Source organism: Actinia tenebrosa, unplaced genomic scaffold, assembly GCF_029948245.1.
Source record: "Actinia tenebrosa isolate PJP-AT-01 unplaced genomic scaffold, QUT_ActTen_1.0 PGA_scaffold3__52_contigs__length_22856419, whole genome shotgun sequence".
NCBI classification, from domain to species: Eukaryota; Metazoa; Cnidaria; class Anthozoa; order Actiniaria; family Actiniidae; genus Actinia; species Actinia tenebrosa.
In genome coordinates this window covers 15,122,572-15,136,028 of record NW_028292580.1, presented here as the reverse complement: position 1 = coordinate 15,136,028, position 13,457 = coordinate 15,122,572, and positions in this window count along the sequence as shown.

Here is a 13,457-nt window from a genome sequence, read left to right as displayed (position 1 = left end):
TCGTGGAGTAAGTTTTTAGTTGATAAATGTTTTGGTCCAAAATCAGCCCAAAAATGAAATTTTCGATGACCCCGGGGTGGGGAGAAATTTCAATTTTGATAATTCCTAATAACTGGCCTGTTTTTAGTTCAAAACATTAGTAAACCACTCAAGTATTACTCAGAGGACTGAAAGACAGTCGTAGAGTAAGTTTTTAGTTGATAAATTCTTTGGCCCAAAATCAGCCCAAAATTGAAATTTTCGATGACCCCGGGTTGGGGAGAAATTTCAATTTTGGTAATTCCTAATAACTGGCCTGTTTTTAGTTGAAAACATTAGTAAACCACTCAAGTATTTCTCAGAGGACTGAAAGACAGTCGTAGAGTAAGTTTTTAGTTGATAAATTTTTTGGCCCAAAATCTGCCCAAAATTGAAATTTTCGATGACACCGGGGTGGGGAGAAATTTCAATTTTGGCAATTCCTATTATCTCGCCTGTGTCTCACTTCAATCATTAGGAAACCAGTCAACTATTACTCAGAGGACTGAAAGACAGTCGTGGAGTAAGTTTTTAGTTGATAAATTGTTTGGCCCAAAATGAGCCCAAAATTGAAATTTTCGATGACCCCGGGGTGGGGAAAAAATTTCAATTTTGGTAATTCCTAATAACTGGCCTGTTTTTAGTTAAAAACATTAGTAAACCACTCAAGTATTACTCAGAGGACTGAAAGACAGTCGTATAGTAAGTTTTTAGTTAATAAATTTTTTGGTCCAAAATCAGCCCAAAATTGAAATTTTCGATGACCCCGGGGTGTGGAGAAATTTCAATTTTGGCAATTCCTATTATCTCGCCTGTGTCTCACTTCAATCATTAGGAAACCAGTCAACTATTACTCAGAGGACTGAAAGACAGTCGTGGAGTAAGTTTTTAGTTGATAAATTGTTTGGCCCAAAATGAGCCCAAAATTGAAATTTTCGATGACCCCGGGGTGGGGAAAAAATTTCAATTTTGGTAATTCCTAATAACTGGCCTGTTTTTAGTTAAAAACATTAGTAAACCACTCAAGTATTACTCAGAGGACTGAAAGACAGTCGTATAGTAAGTTTTTAGTTGATAAATTTTTTGGTTCAAAATAAGCCCAAAATTGAAATTTTCGATGACCCCGCGGAGGGGAGAAATTTCAATTTTGGCAATTCCTATTATATCGCCTGTTTCTCACTTCAATCATCAGGAAACCACTCATGTATTACTCAGAGGACTGAAAGACAGTCGTAGAGTAAGTTTTTAGTTGATAAATTTTTTGGCCCAAAATCTGCCCAAAATTGAAATTTTCGATGACCCCGGGGTGGGGAGAAATTTCAATTTTGGCAATTCCTATTATCTCGCCTGTTTCTCACTTCAATCATCAGGAAACCAGTCAAGTATTACTCAGAGGACTGAAAGACAGTCGTGGAGTAAGTTTTTAGTTGATAAATTGTTTGGCCCAAAATGAGACCAAAATTGAAATTTTCGATGACCCCGGGGTGGGTAGAAATTTCAATTTTGGTAATTCCTAATAACTGGCCTGTTTTTAGTTAAAAACATTAGTAAACCACTCAAGTATTACTCAGAGGACTGAAAGACAGTCGTATAGTAAGTTTTTAGTTGATAAATTTTTTGGTTCAAAATAAGCCCAAAATTGAAATTTTCGATGACCCCGCGGAGGGGAGAAATTTCAATTTTGGCAATTCCTATTATATCGCCTGTTTCTCACTTCAATCATCAGGAAACCACTCATGTATTACTCAGAGGACTGAAAGACAGTCGTAGAGTAAGTTTTTAGTTGATAAATTTTTTGGCCCAAAATCTGCCCAAAATTGAAATTTTCGATGACCCCGGGGTGGGGAGAAATTTCAATTTTGGCAATTCCTATTATCTCGCCTGTTTCTCACTTCAATCATCAGGAAACCAGTCAAGTATTACTCAGAGGACTGAAAGACAGTCGTGGAGTAAGTTTTTAGTTGATAAATTGTTTGGCCCAAAATGAGACCAAAATTGAAATTTTCGATGACCCCGGGGTGGGGAGAAATTTCAATTTTGGTAATTCCTAATAACTGGCCTGTTTTTAGTTAAAAACATTAGTAAACCACTCAAGTATTACTCAGAGGACTGAAAGACAGTCGTAGAGTAAGTTTTTAGTTGATAACTTTTTTGGCCCAAAATCAGCCCAAAATTGAAATTTTCGATGACCCCGGTTTGGGGAGAAATTTCAATTTTGGCAATTCCTATTATCTGGCCTGTTTCTCACTTCAATAATCAGGAAACTAGTCAAGTATTACTCAGAGGACTGAAAGACAGTCGTGGAGTAAGTTTTTAGTTTATAAATGTTTTGGTCCAAAATCAGCCCAAAATTGAAATTTTCGATGACCCCAAGCTTTGGAGAAATTTCAATTTTGGCAATTCCTAATATCTGTTCTGTTTTTAACGAAAAACATTAGTAAACCACTCAAGTATTACTCAGAGGACTGAAAGACAGTCGTGGAGTAAGTTTTTAGTTGATAAATTTTTTGGCCCAAAATTAGACCAAAATTGAAATTTTGGATGAACCAGGAGTGGGGAGAAATTTCAATTTTGGCAATTCCTATTATCTGTCCATTTTCTCACTTCAATCATCAGGAAACCACTCATGTATTACTCAAACGACTGAAAGACAGTCGTGGAGTAAGTTTTTAGTTGATAAATTTTTTGGCACAAAATCAGCCCAAAATTGAAATTTTCGATAACCCCGGGGTGGGGAGAAATTTCAATTTTGGCAATTCCTATTATCTGGCCTGTTTCTCACTTCAATCATCAGGAAACCACTCAAGTATTACGCAGAGGACTGAAAGACAGTCGTGGAGTAAGTTATTAGTTGATAAATTTTTTGGCCCAAAATCGGCCCAAAATTGAAATTTTCGATGACACCGGGGTGGGGAGAAATTTCAATTTTAGCAATTCCTATTATATGGCCTGTTTCTTACTTCAATGATCAGGAAACCACTCAAGTATTACTCAGAGGACTGAAAGACAGTCGTAGAGTAAGTTTTTAGTTGATAAATTGTTTGGCCCAAAATCAACCCAACATTGAAATTTTCGATCACCCCGGGTTGGGGAGAAATTTCAATTTTGGTAATTCCTAATAACTGGCCTGTTTTTAGTTGAAAACATTAGTAAACCACTCAAGTATTACTCAGAGGACTGAAAGACAGTCATAGAGTAAGTTTTTAGTTGATAAATTTTTTGGCCCAAAATCTGCCCAAAATTGAAATTTTCGATCACCCCGGGGTGGGGAGAAATTTCAATTTTGGCAATTCCTATTATCTCGCCTTTGTCTCACTTCAATCATTAGGAAACCAGTCAACTATTACTCAGAGGACTGAAAGACAGTCGTGGAGTAAGTTTTTAGTTGATAAATTGTTTGGCCCAAAATGAGCCCAAAATTGAAATTTTCGATGACCCCGGGGTGGGGAGAAATTTCAATTTTGGTAATTCCTAATAACTGGCCTGTTTTTAGTTAAAAACATTAGTAAACCACTCAAGTATTACTCAGAGGACTGAAAGACAGTCGTATAGTAAGTTTTTAGTTCATAATTTTTTTGGTTCAAAATCAGCCCAAAATTGAAATTTTCGATGACCCCGCGGAGGGGAGAAATTTCAATTTTGGCAATTCCTATTATCTCGCCTGTTTCTCACTTCAATCATCAGGAAACCACTCATGTATTACTCAGAGGACTGAAAGACAGTCGTAGAGTAAGTTTTTAGTTGATAAATTTTTTGGCCCAAAATCTGCCCAAAATTGAAATTTTCGATGACCCCGGGGTGGGGAGAAATTTCAATTTTGGCAATTCCTATTATCTCGCCTGTTTCTCACTTCAATCATCAGGAAACCAGTCAAGTATTACTCAGAGGACTGAAAGACAGTCGTGGAGTAAGTTTTTAGTTGATAAATTCTTCGGCCCAAAATGAGACCAAAATTGAAATTTTCGATGACCCCGGGGTGGGGAGAAATTTCAATTTTGGTAATTCCTAATAACTGGCCTATTTTTAGTTAAAAACATTAGTAAACCACTCAAGTATTACTCAGAGGACTGAAAGACAGTCGTGGAGTAAGTTTTTAGTTTATAAATGTTTTGGTCCAAAATCAGCCCAAAATTGAAATTTTCGATGACCCCAAGCTGTGGAGAAATTTCAATTTGGGCAATTCCTAATATCTGTTCTGTTTTTAACGAAAAACATTAGTAAACCACTCCAGTATTACTCAGAGGACTGAAAGAAAGTCGTGGAGTAAGTTTTTAGTTTCCAAAATATTTATCCCAAAATCAGGCCAAAATTGAAATTTTCGATGACCCCGGGGTGGGGAGAAATTTCAATTTTGGTAATTCCTAACAACTGGCCTTTTTTTCACTAAAAACATTAGTAAACCACTCGAGTATTACTCAGAGGACTGAAAGACAGTCGTATAGTAAGTTTTTAGTTCATAATTTTTTTGGTTCAAAATCAGCCCAAAATTGAAATTTTCGATGACCCCGCGGAGGGGAGAAATTTCAATTTTGGCAATTCCTATTATCTCGCCTGTTTCTCACTTCAATCATAAGGAAACCACTCATGTATTACTCAGAGGACTGAAAGACAGTCGTAGAGTAAGTTTTTAGTTGATAAATTTTTTGGCCCAAAATCTGCCCAAAATTGAAATTTTCGATGACCCCGGGGTGGGGAGAAATTTCAATTTTGGCAATTCCTATTATCTCGCCTGTTTCTCACTTCAATCATCAGGAAACCAGTCAAGTATTACTCAGAGGACTGAAAGACAGTCGTGGAGTAAGTTTTTAGTTGATAAATTCTTCGGCCCAAAATGAGACCAAAATTGAAATTTTCGATGACCCCGGGGTGGGGAGAAATTTCAATTTTGGTAATTCCTAATAACTGGCCTATTTTTAGTTAAAAACATTAGTAAACCACTCAAGTATTACTCAGAGGACTGAAAGACAGTCGTGGAGTAAGTTTTTAGTTTATAAATGTTTTGGTCCAAAATCAGCCCAAAATTGAAATTTTCGATGACCCCAAGCTGTGGAGAAATTTCAATTTGGGCAATTCCTAATATCTGTTCTGTTTTTAACGAAAAACATTAGTAAACCACTCAAGTATTACTCAGAGGACTGAAAGACAGTCGTGGAGTAAGTTTTTAGTTGTTAAATTTTTTGGCCCAAAATCAGACCAAAATTGAAATTTTCGATGACCCCGGAGTGGGGAGAAATTTCAATTTTGGCAATTCCTATTATCTGTCCATTTTCTCACTTCAATTATCAGGAAACCACTCATGTATTACTCAGAGGACTGAAAGACAGTCGTGGAGTAAGTTTTTAGTTGATAAATTGTTTGGCCCAAAATCAGACCAAAATTGAAATTTTCGATGACTCCGGGGTGGGGAGAAATTTCAATTTTGGTAATTCCTATTATCTCGCCTGTTTCTCACTTCACTCATCAGGAAACCACTCAAGTATTACTCAGAGGAATGAAAGACAGTCGTGGAGTAAGTTTTTAGTTGATAAATGTTTTGACCAAAAATCAGCCCAAAATTGAAATTTTCGATGACCCCGGGGTGGGGAGAAATTTCAATTTTGGTAATTCCTAATATCTGGTCTGTTTTAAACGAAAAACATTAGTAAACCACTCAAGTATTACTCAGAGGACTGAAAGACAGTCGTGGAGTAAGTTTTTAGTTGATAAATGTTTTGGCCAAAAATCAGCCCAAAATTGAAATTTTCGATGACACCGGGGTGGGGAGAAATTTCAATTTTGGCAATTCCTATTATCTGGACTGTTTCTCACTTCAATCATCAGGAAACCACTCAAGTATTACTCAGAGGACTGAAAGACAGTCGTGGAGTAAGTTTTTAGTTGATAAATGTTTTGGCCCAAAATCAGCCCAAAATTGAAATTTTCGATGACCCCGGGGTATGGAGAAACTTTAATTTGGGTAATTCCTAATATCTGGTCTGTTTTAAACGAAAAACATTAGTAAACCACTCAAGTATTACACAGAGGACTAAAAGACACTCGTGGAGTAAGTTTTTAGTTGATAAATTGTTTGGCCCAAAATCAGCCCAAAATTGAAATTTTCGATGACCCCGGGGTGGGGAGAAATTTCAACTTTGGCAATTCCTAATAACTCACCTGTTTTTAGTTAAAAACATTAGTAAACCACTCAAGTATTACTCAGAGGACTAAAAGACAGTCGTGGAGTAAGTTTTTAGTTGATAAATTTTTTAGCCCAAAATCAGCCCAAAATTGAAATTTTCGATGACCCCAGGGTGAGGAGAAATTTCAATTTTGACAATTCCTATTATCTGTCCGTTTCTCACTTCAATCATCAGGAAACCACTCATGTATTACTCAAACGACTGAAAGACAGTCGTGGAGTAAGTTTTTAGTTGATAAATTGTTTGGCCCAAAATCAGCCCAAAATTGAAATTTTCGATGACCCCGGGGTGGGGAGAAATTTCAACTTTGGCAATTCCTAATAACTTGCCTGTTTTTCACAAAAAACATTAGTAAACCACTCAAGTATTACTCAGAGGACTAAAAGACAGTCGTGGAGTAAGTTTTTAGTTGATAAATTTTTTGGCCCAAAATCAGCCCAAAATTGAAATTTTCAATGACACCGGGGTGGGGAGAAATTTCAATTTTGGCAATTCCTATTATCTGGACTGTTTCTCATTTCAATCATCAGGAAACCACTCAAGTATTACTCAGAGGACTGAAAGACAGTCGTGGAGTAAGTTTTTAGTTGATAAATGTTTTGGCCGAAAATCAGCCCAAAATTGAAATTTTCGATGACCCCGGGGTATGGAGAAACTTTAATTTTGGTAATTCCTAATATCTGGTCTGTTTTAAACGAAAAACATTAGTAAACCACTCAAGTATTACTCAGAGGACTAAAAGACAGTCGTGGAGTAAGTTTTTAGTTGATAAATTGTTTGGCCCAAAATCAGCCCAAAATTGAAATTTTCGATGACCCCGGGGTGGGGAGAAATTTCAACTTTGGCAATTCCTAATAACTGACCTGTTTTTAGTTAAAAACATTAGTAAACCACTCAAGTATTACTCAGAGGACTAAAAGACAGTCGTGGAGTAAGTTTTTAGTTGATAAATTTTTTAGCCCAAAATCAGCCCAAAATTGAAATTTTCGATGACCCCAGGGTGAGGAGAAATTTCAATTTTGACAATTCCTATTATCTGTCCGGTTTCTCACTTCAATCATCAGGAAACCACTCATGTATTACTCAAACGACTGAAAGACAGTCGTGGAGTAAGTTTTTAGTTGATAAATTGTTTGGCCCAAAATCAGCCCAAAATTGAAATTTTCGATGACCCCGGGGTGGGGAGAAATTTCAACTTTGGCAATTCCTAATAACTTGCCTGTTTTTCACAAAAAACATTAGTAAACCACTCAAGTATTACTCAGAGGACTAAAAGACAGTCGTGGAGTAAGTTTTTAGTTGATAAATTTTTTGGCCCAAAATCAGCCCAAAATTGAAATTTTCGATGACACCGGGGTGGGGAGAAATTTCAATTTTGGCAATTCCTATTATATGTCCTGTTTCTCACTTCAATCATCAGGAAACCACTCAAGTATTACGCAGAGGACTGAAAGACAGTCGTGGAGTAAGTTTTTAGTTGATAAATTTTTTGGCCTAAAATCGGACCAAAATTGAAATTTTCGATGACCCCGGGGTGGGGAGAAATTTCAATTTTGGCAATTCCTATTATGTGGCCTGTTTCTCACTTCAATCATCAGGAAACCACTCAAGTATTACGCAGAGGACTGAAAGACAGTCGTAGAGTAAGTTATTAGTTGATAAATTTTTTGGCCCAAAATCGGCCCAAAATTGAAATTTTCGATGACCCCGGGGTGGGGAGAAATTTCAATTTTAGCAATTCCTATTATATGGCCTGTTTCTTACTTCAATCATCAGGAAACCACTCAAGTATTACTCAGAGGACTGAAAGACAGTCGTAGAGTAAGTTTTTAGTTGATAAATTGTTTGGTCCAAAATCAGCCCAAAATTGACATTTTCAATGAACCCGGGCTGGGGAGAAATTTGGATTTTGGCAATTCCTATTATCTGGCCTGTTTCTTACTTCAATCATCAGGAAACCACTCAAGTATTACTCAGAGGACTGAAAGACAGTCGTGGAGTAAGTTTTTAGTTGATAAATTGTTTGGCCCAAAATCAGACCAAAATTGAAATTTTCGATGACTCCGGGGTGGGGAGAAATTTCAATTTTGGTAATTCCTATTATCTCGCCTGTTTCTCACTTCACTCATCAGGAAACCACTCAAGTATTACTCAGAGGAATGAAAGACAGTCGTGGAGTAAGTTTTTAGTTGATAAATGTTTTGACCCAAAATCAGCCCAAAATTGAAATTTTCGATGACCCCGGGGTGGGGAGAAATTTCAATTTTGGTAATTCCTAATATCTGGTCTGTTTTAAACGAAAAACATTAGTAAACCACTCAAGTATTACTCAGAGGACTGAAAGACAGTCGTGGAGTAATTTTTTAGTTGATAAATGTTTTGGCCAAAAATCAGCCCAAAATTGAAATTTTCGATGACACCGGGGTGGGGAGAAATTTCAATTTTGGCAATTCCTATTATCTGGACTGTTTCTCACTTCAATCATCAGGAAACCACTCAAGCATTACTCAGAGGACTGAAAGACAGTCGTGGAGTAAGTTTTTAGTTGATAAATGTTTTGGCCCAAAATCAGCCCAAAATTGAAATTTTCGATGACCCCGGGGTATGGAGAAACTTTAATTTTGGTAATTCCTAATATCTGGTCTGTTTTAAACGAAAAACATTAGTAAACCACTCAAGTATTACTCAGAGGACTAAAAGACAGTCGTGGAGTAAGTTTTTAGTTGATAAATTGTTTGGCCCAAAATCAGCCCAAAATTGAAATTTTCTATGACCCCGGGGTGGGGAGAAATTTCAATTTTGGCAATTCCTAAGAACTGGCCTGTTTTTCACTAAAAAAAACTGTAAACCACTCATGTATTACTCAGAGGACTGAAAGACAGTCGTGGAGTAAGTTTTTAGTTGATAAATTGTTTGGCCCAAAATCAGCCCAAAATTGAATTTCTTGATAACCCTGGGGTGAGGAGATGTTTCAATTTTGGCAATTCCTATTATCTGGCCTGGTTTTCACTTCAATCATCAGGAAACCACTCAAGTATTATTCAGAGGACTGAAAGACAGTCGTAGAGTAAGTTTTTAGTTGATAAATTTTTTGGCCTAAAATCAGACCAACATTGAAATTTTCGATGAACCCGGGGTGGGGAGAAATTTCAATTTTTGCAATTCCTTATATCTGGCCTGTTTCTCACTTCAATCATCAGAAACCACTCAAGTATTACTCAGAGGACTGAAAGACAGTCGTAGAGTAAGTTTTTAGTTGATAAATTGTTTGGCCCAACATCAGCCCAAAATTGAAATTTTCGATGACCCCGGGGTGGGGAGAAATTTCAACTTTGGCAATTCCTAATAACTGACCTGTTTTTAGTTAAAAACATTAGTAAACCACTCAAGTATTACTCAGAGGACTAAAAGACAGTCGTGGAGTAAGTTTTTAGTTGATAAATTTTTAGACCAAAATCGGCCCAAAATTGAAATTTTCGATGACCCCAGGGTGAGGAGAAATTTCAATTTTGACAATTCCTATTATCTGTCCGGTTTCTCACTTCAATCATCAGGAAACCACTCATGTATTACTCAAACGACTGAAAGACAGTCGTGGAGTAAGTTTTTAGTTGATAAATCGTTTGGCCCAAAATCAGCCCAAAATTGAAATTTTCGATGACCCCGGGGTGGGGAGAAATTTCAACTTTGGCAATTCCTAATAACTTGCCTGTTTTTCACAAAAAACATTAGTAAACCACTCAAGTATTACTCAGAGGACTAAAAGACAGTCGTGGAGTAAGTTTTTAGTTGATAAATTTTTTGGCCCAAAATCAGCCCAAAATTGAAATTTTCGATGACCCCGGGGTGGGGAGAAATTTCAATTTTGGCAATTCCTATTATATGTCCTGTTTCTCACTTCAATCATCAGGAAACCACTCAAGTATTACGCAGAGGACTGAAAGACAGTCGTGGAGTAAGTTTTTAGTTGATAAATTTTTTGGCCTAAAATCGGACCAAAATTGAAACTTTCGATGACCCCGGGGTGGGGAGAAATTTCAATTTTGGCAATTCCTATTATCTGTCCTGTTTCTCACTTCAATCATCAGGAAACCACTCAAGTATTACGCAGAGGACTGAAAGACAGTCGTGGAGTAAGTTTTTAGTTGATAAATTTTATGGCCTAAAATCGGACCAAAATTGAAATTTTCGATGACCCCGGGGTGGGGAGAAATTTCAATTTTAGGAATTCCTATTATATTGCCGGTTTCTTCCTTCAATCATCAGGAAACCACTCAAGTATTACTCAGAGGACTGAAAGACAGTCGTGGAGTAAGTTTTTAGTTGATAAATTGTTTGGCCCAAAATCAGCTCAAAATTGAAATTTTCGATGACCCCGGCGTGGGGAGAAATTTGGATTTTTGCAATTCCTATTATCTGGAGTGTTTCTTACTTCAATCATCAGGAAACCACTCAAGCATTACTCAGAGGACTGAAAGACAGTCGTGGAGTAAGTTTTTAGTTGATAAATTGTTTGGCACAAAATCAGCCCAAAATTGAAATTTTCGATGACCCTGGGGTGGGGAGAAATTTGTATTTTGTCAATTCCTATTATCTGGAGTGTTTCTTACTTCAATCATCAGGAAACCACCGAAGTATTACTCAGAGGACTGAAAGACAGTCGTGGAGTAAGTTTTTAGTTGATAAATTGTTTGGCCCAAAATCAGCCCAAAATTGAAATTTTCGATGACCCCGGGGTGGGGAGAAATTTCAATTTTGGCAATTCCTATTATCTGGCCTGTTTTTCGCTAAAAACATTAGTAAACCACTCAAGTATTACTCGGAGGACTGAAAGACAGTCGTGGAGTAAGTTTTTAGTTGATAAATTTTTTGTCCCAAAATCAGCCCAAAATTGAAATTTTCGATGACCCCGTGGTGGGGAGAAATTTCAATTTTGGCAATTCCTATTATCTGGCCTGTTTTTCGCTAAAAACATTAGTAAACCACTCAAGTATTACTCGGAGGACTGAAAGACAGTCGTGGAGTAAGTTTTTAGTTGATAAATTGTTTGGCCAAAAATCAGCCCAAAATTGAAATTTTCGATGACTCCGGGGTGGGGAGAAATTTCATTTTTGGCAATTCCTAATATCTGGCCGGTTTTTCACTTCAGTCATCAGGAAACCAATCAAGTATTACTCAGAGGACTGAAAGACAGTCGTGGAGTAAGTTTTTAGTTTTCAAAATAATTTTCCCAAAATCAACCCAAAATTGAAATTTTCGATGAAACCGGGGTGGGGAGAAATTTCAATTTTGGCAATTGCTATTTTATCTGGCCTGTTTCTCACTTCAGTCATCAGGAAACCACTCAAGTATTACTCAGAGGACTGAAAAACAGTCGTGGAGTAAGTTTTTAGTTTTCAAAATAATTTTCCCAAAATCAACCCAAAATTGAAATTTTCGATGACACCGGGGTGGGGAGAAATTTCAATTTTGGCAACTGCTATTATCTGGCCTGTTTCTCACTTCAATCATCAGGAAACCACTCAAGTATTACTCAGAGAACTGAAAGACAGTCGTGGAGTAAGTTTTTAGTTTCCAAAATGTTTATCCCAAAATCAGCCCAAAATTGAAATTTTCGATGACCCCGGGGTGGGGAGAAATTTTGATTTTAGCAATTCCTATTATCTGGAGTGTTTCTTACTTCAATCATCAGGAAACCACTCAAGCATTACTCAGAGGACTGAAAGACAGTCGTGGAGTAAGTTTTTAGTTGATAAATTTTTTAGCCCAAAATCAGCCCAAAATTGAAATTTTCGATGACCCCGGGGTGGGGAGAAATTTCAATTTTGACAATTCCTATTATCTGTCCGTTTTCTCACTTCAATCATCAGGAAACCACTCATGTATTACTCAAACGACTGAAAGACAGTCGTGGAGTAAGTTTTTAGTTGATAAATTGTTTGGCCCAAAATCAGCCCAAAATTGAAATTTTCGATGACCCCGGGGTGGGGAGAAATTTCAATTTTGGCAATTGCTATTATCTGGCCTGTTTCTCACTTCAGTCTTCAGGAAACCACTCAAGTATTACTCAGAGCACTGAAAGACAGTCGTGGAGTAAGTTTTTAGTTTTCAAAATAATTTTCCCAAAATCAACCCAAAATTGAAATTTTCGATGACACCGGGGTGGGGAGAAATTTCAATTTTGGCAATAGCTATTATCTGGCCTTTTTCTCACTTCAATCATCAGGAAACCAGTCAAATATTACTCAGAGGACTGAAAGACGGTCGTGGAGTAAGTTTTTAGTTTCCAAAATATTTATCCCAAAATCAGCCCAAAATTGAAATTTTCGATGACCCCGGGGTGGTAAGAAATTTCATTTTTGGCAATTCACATTATGTGGAGTGTTTCTTACTTCAATCATCAGGAAACCACTCAAGCATTACTCAGAGGACTGAAAGACAGTCGTGGAGTAAGTTTTTAGTTGATAAATTGTTTTGCCCAAAATCAGCCCAAAATTGAAATTTTCGATGACTCCGGGGTGGGGAGAAATTTCAATTTTGGCAATTCCTAATATCTGGCCGCTTTTTCACTTCAGTCATCAGGAAACCACTCAAGTATTACTCAGAGGACTGAAAGACAGTCGTGGAGTAAGTTTTTAGTTTTCAAAATAATTTTCCCAAAATCAAACCAAAATTGAAATTTTCGATGACACCGGGGTGGGGAGAAATTTCAATTTTGGCAATTGCTATTTTATCTCGCCTGTTTCTCACTTCAGTCATCAGGAAACCACTCAAGTATTACTCAGAGGACTGAAAGACAGTCGTGGAGTAAGTTTTTAGTTGATAAATTGTTTGGCCCAAAATCAGCCCAAAATTGAAATTTTCGATGACCCCGGGGTGGGGAGAGACTTCAATTTTGTCAATTCCTATTATCTGGCCTGTTTCTCACTTCAATCATCAGGAAACCACTCCAGTATTACTCAGAGGACTGAAAGACAGTCGCAGAGCAGGTTTTTAGTTTCTAAATTATTTATTCCCAAAATCAGGACAAAATTGACATTTTCGAATTCAATTTTTGGCAATTCCTAATATGTGGTCTGTTTTTTACTCAATAATTAGTAAACCACTCAAGTATTACTCATGTGGACTGCAAGTATAACACACTAATGCTATGTCATATTATACACCTGGAACACAAGTATACCACACTAATACTATGTCATATTATACACCTGGACTGCAAATATACCACACTAATACTATGTCATATTATACACCTGG